Genomic DNA, 5,517 nt, shown 5'->3' on the forward strand with positions numbered 1-5,517 from the left:
AGGAAAGTGGGGCAGTCATTAACCCCATTTTCCAGATAAGGAAGCTGAGGCTGACATCGATTAAAAGACTTGCCCAAAGTAACCAAGCTGTGGAGGGGCAGAGCAGCAGGACATAGCATCCAGGTCTCTTGACTTTTGCTTCAAGAGCCCACAGCCTCACTCGGTGCTTAGATGAGGCTTTGGCTCCATGCATCAGTGATTTGTGATGTTTGCCTTTTGCCAAAGAGGAGGATGGCTGAAGAGCCAGTGCCCTGGCATTCTAGACTCTTGTCAGTAGATTTTGTCTGACTCTTGCTCTGATGCTATTCTTTGTTATTTTCAGGAATGGGAGCTAGATGTAGAATACATTTCTTTTTCTTTGTAACGTGAACAGCAAGAAGCAAGTAGAATACAATTTTTATGAGAGAATATGCTCTGGACTTTGATTCATATCTGGTGGGTCCCAAAAGACCAGGTTACTGCAGATTTAAGACCATGTTGCAAATTCGGCATTCATTCAATAGGACTACCTTAGCAAGGGGAGTAATTTTATAAAATTATCAATTCAGTCTCAAAGAATAATAGCAGGAAATGTATTTCTGACTATTTAGAAGTGACTCATTATGGGACTACTTGAAAACTATATATTATTTTTATCAGTAAAAATTGCCTATGGTCAATGTTATCTCTTCACATCCAGGGACTCTAAGATCCGGTTACCCATTTCCCTCAAAGCAGCAGACAGCAAAGGCAGGGAAATGAAAACCCACCAAACTTTCTGCAAGGCTGACACCACCTCTAAACCCCACTGCAAACTGATAACACCACACCCTCCTCTGCAAATAACAGAGGGGCAGATAAGATGAACATTTTCATTCCTATTAGCAATCATTTCCAGTCAGTGAAACCGGCAGAATCAGAAGAGGTTCCACAACCAGAAAATCTTGGCTGGAGTTTCACCATTAGGAATAAAACAGAAAAACTAAAGAGTGCCCCAGATAGCCTCTCTTAAGGTGCTGTGTCAGATAGATGCTTTTGAATATTTAAAACAAAGGATGGCTGAGAGTTCTGCAGTCATTTCCCAGTTAAATATCAGATAGCACAAAATATTTTTATAGAAAGTACAGGCCAGGTGCAATGGCTCACGCCTGTAATCCCCACACTTTGGGAGACTGAGGTGGGCAGATCACTTGAGGTCAGGTGTTCAAGACCAGTCTGGCCAACATGGCGAAACCCCGTCTCTACCGAAAATACAAAAATTAGCCGGGTGTGGTGATGCGCGCCCAGAATCCCAGCTAGGTCAGGAGGCTGAGGCATGAGAATTGCTTGAACCTGGGAGGCGGAGATTGCAGTGAGACCAGATGGCACCACTGCACCTCCAGCCTGGGTGACACAGTGACACCCTATCTCAAAAAGAAAAAGAATACATAATCCACTTTTCGTTAGCTGGTATTTGGCCTCACCAAGGTGAAGCAGGAAAAGGAAATTCTATCTGTATCAGCCAGATTCTCTCAGACTCAGGTATTCACTGCACTGCATGAGGGACCCTGGTGTCCAGACTGTTGAGCATACCAGACTAGTGAATGCCCTTCCGAAAGGGCCACCATGCAGCAGGGCTTCCCATCGGAGAGCTGTGGTCCCAGCCAAGGCAGCTCTCAGGGCTTGCTCCACCACTCTAGGGAGGCGGCCCAGATCTGTCTCTCCCAAACAATGCCTGGGTTTGACACTTCCTGAGAAAGCAGAGATTGTTCTCTTTGTATGCCACGGCTCTGGAATGCAGCTCTTCCTGTAAGGAAGACAATGGTCTTTATGGGAAGGCTAGGACTTGCAGGAGGTAAGATTTGAACAGCAGAGCTGGGAGCTAGCTTTGCTGCTGAGGGAAATGGTGGGCACAGAACCCCCACGGTGGGCGAGTTGGGGTGTGGGTGTGCCTGTGGGCTGGCAGGTGACTCTGCCTGGAGCATTGCAGGGGTGAGGGGGAGATCAAGGAGTTAAGAAAGGTAGTCTAGGGGGAGGGGCCCAGAGTTTTCAACACCAGCCTTAGGAATCTGGGACATATGTACTATCCTTTGCCATTCAAAATGTGTCCTGGGACCAACGGCATCCTTGGACTTGAAAGCTTGTTAGACACATAGAAGCCGGGGCTCACCCCAGGCCTGCTGAATCACAACCTGCATTTTAACAGGACCCCCATGAAATTCTATCCTCCTTCAAGCACGGCTCTAGGCTAAGAGAAAGCGCGAACAATTTTTAGAGCTGGGGGTAAAGTGATGGGAGGAGTGTTTGGGAATGAGGCCACTGGGGTGGTTAGAGAACACTCACTTGAGAGTTCCGCAACAATGCAGGCATGAGCAGCGAGAGTGAAGGAGGGGGCGGGGGCAAGGGAGACAGGTCTTTCCCCACAAGCCACAAGGCCGGAGGCACGCCTCCCGCCCTGCCTCCACCTCAGGTGGCAGGAATCTTGTTGGTGATCCGTCCAGACATTGTGTGTTCTGGAAGTGCACATCGCGGCATCTGTGTTTTTGAAGTCAGATTTCATTGCCGTGGTTTCTATGCCTGACCCCCCGAAGTTTTCGCTCCTGTTGCCACAGGGAGCCGGGAGAGCACAGAGCGCTGCTGCCGGTGCCCTGCAGCCACACAAACATGCTCCTGCTCCTGGCGGAGCCAGAGCTGCTGGGAAAGACATTTCGGAAGTTTCCTGTGGTTGCAACAAATTGTTCAAATCTGCACTGGAGCACCGCTGTGACCTGTCTTTCTCCATCTTAGGGCAACCAGCTCCTGAAACTGGAAACTCCCTAGCACCTCCTCACCCTACCCCGCAGCCTCTCCTTGTGGAAGGAGGTGGAGGGGGTGTTGTCCGGAATGCCTGGCCTCTCTGTCCAAGCATGGCAGCCTTGCCCCATGGGTGGCGCAGACTCAGTTTCCTATGCATCTTGCCCCAGGGAGGAGGTGGGGGTTCCTTCCATAGAGATGGTGAAGAATAAGGGAGGTAGTGATCGTCTCTGGGATCCAGTTAAATCTGCATCTGCAGGCAGAAAGAGGCTGGGGGACATGGAGAGAGTGATCAACTGGAAGATTCTAGGGTCCTCAATTTTGAAAGGTGACATGATACCCTGAAAAGGGCATGAACTTAGTTGTCAGTCCGTCCCTGCCTTTTCCAATCAAAGCTGAGTGGCCATGGCAAATTAATGATCATCTCTGAGTTTCAGTCTCCTGTCTAAAATGAGGTGATAATAGCTTCTCGAAGGTTATGAGGCCCTGAACATGCTGCCTGGCACATAGATGGCTAATCAATATTTTCCTAACCTTCCCTTCTCTGAAGTTGCTACCTCTTTCCTCCTGGGGTCTTGCAAAGAAACTTCTGAATTAAATAGTTCCTGCCTGGTAGTTTGTATCAACTGAAGGAAGACAAGTCTGGACTATGACATTTTGAAATTGAAGGCTACATTTAAAAATAAATGTAACCATTGGCTTTCTGGAAGGACGAAATGAAACCAGACCGCTTTCTGGAAGGGAGTCTTTTGGGGCTTCCTTCAATGAACAGACTGGAGTGTAATCAGTTATTTGATAGCAAATGGGTTCTCTCAAGACATAAATACAATTTAAAGCAGTTTGTTCTAGGGTCTACAGTTTCAACATGGCCCACTGCATTCATGTTTCTACCCTTAACTTGCCAAGTAAACCCATAGTTTGTTAGTTCAAACACTAATCTCTGATCAGTCTCATTTATTCTAAATTTGTTTTCACACAGTGGCTTCCACAACTCAAGGTATTTTCTATTCTTTGCTCTCTGGAGACTGAGAGGTTATCAGGTGTGGAAAGGCTTCCACGAGTTTTCCTCTAATATAGTCCTCGGGAATACACAAGCCTCCCCGAATGAATGGTCGGACTCACCTTTTCCCAGGACCATAAAAGTATATATTTTTGTTTCCTATCCTAAACACACTGTAACTCACTCCTCGTTTTTCCTGGGAGATTGTGGTAATATGGAGAGGCCTGGGGGGTCTCTGGGATAAAGCAACTTGTAAAACGACTATGAGGGGGTTCCAGATCTGACTTAATCAACATTTCTCAAGATCCGTAGACCAATAAAACTGTTTGCTTTCTTACCACAGTTCCACCGGCTGATTTATTTCTCTTACTTGGCTGAAGCTGTCACTGCTCAAAGCAGTTCATTTGTCAGGTCGAGAGAATTACAATGCACAGGACCTCTTGCTAGTGCTATCTCAGTTTATAAATTTCACGAATCACAATTTATTGCGGTGCACCCCACAGAGTCTCCTATTAATAAATTGTGGCTCATCAGCAAAAGCACGTGTCTATGGCTCCCTTGGACATAGGCTTAGGGTCCTGGAGCGGCCGCACAGGCTGCATGTGGCCAACACACAAACGTAGCCGGGCCGGCTCCCGCAGCCTCTATCTGAGTCTCCCTTTACTTGCAATGACTCTCTGCATGGCCTGGTTTCTTGTTTTCACCTCTGCAGGGATGCCATGTAAAGGAGGCCAGACACTACCTGTGTATGTTTGTGTTGTGGTGGGGAGGGCTGGGCCATAGGAAGAACTTAATTCCTTCCAAAATCTACAGGTTTCTCCCTAATTGATTTCATCCACCTGTGGGTACAGAGTTTCATTAATAAGGCAAACCTTTTGTTCACTGACTCTTTTCCATCCCAGCCACCACCACCACCTCAGCTAGAGCTTTCTGGGCGTCCTTGGGGTTTTTCACATGCTCTCAGAAGCGAGTCCAGTAGTGACTTGCCCAAGTAGTCAGGTCAGCTCCTCCAAGGCACCTTCCATTTCCTTCCTTCCACCTGCGCTGGCCTCTTCTGCTGGGTGTGCGCAGTTCCCACGGGATATTCTATATCTTCCACTCTCTCTGTCTGCTACTGACACCTAGGTCCCAACTAGGGGCTGCATTTTGCTCCCCCAAATCCATATGTGAAATCCTAGCCCTCAGTACTTCAGAGTGTGACTGTATTTGCAGAGAGGGCCTTTAACATGTAATTATGGTAAAAGGAGTTTGTTAGGCTGGTCCTTAATCCCATGTAACTGATGTTCTTATAAGGAGAAGAAATGTGGGCCCAGACACACACAAAGGGAAAGACCATATGAAGACACAGGGAGAAGACGCTCACCTGCTAGCCAGGGACAGGGTCCTCAGAAGGAACCAGCCCTACCTTGGAAGAAGTAGACATGCTGATCTCAGACTTCCAGCCTTCAGAATGGTGAGAAAATATATTTCTGTTGTTGAAGTCACACAGTCTGATACTTTGTCATGGTCATCCCAGGAAACGAATACAATCTGCTACCAAGAAATGTCTGGCACCTTCATGACGACCAGCTGGGTACAAGTGGATGTCAAGTCAGGGATGACAGCTTGCAGCTTCTGCTGATGCTTGCCCTCAGAGAGGAGCCCCCAGACCCCGCTGTTTGTGCCAATGTCATTTCAGTGTTTGTGGAGTAGCCCAGGGGTCCCCAACCCCCGGGCCATGTATCGGTACCAGTCTATGGTCTGTGGCCTGTTAGGAGCGGCAGGAA

General features: G+C 47.9%; 1 pseudogene; it reads left to right on the forward strand.

Moving 5' to 3' along the window:
- The first annotated feature begins 1,126 nt into the window (after window positions 1-1,126).
- Window positions 1,127-3,168, forward strand: LOC126950104 (uncharacterized; annotated as a pseudogene).
- Window positions 3,169-5,517: the final 2,349 nt, after the last annotated feature.

The sequence above is a fragment of the Macaca thibetana genome, chromosome 3 (genome assembly GCF_024542745.1).
Source record: "Macaca thibetana thibetana isolate TM-01 chromosome 3, ASM2454274v1, whole genome shotgun sequence".
Classification (NCBI taxonomy): domain Eukaryota; kingdom Metazoa; phylum Chordata; class Mammalia; order Primates; family Cercopithecidae; genus Macaca; species Macaca thibetana.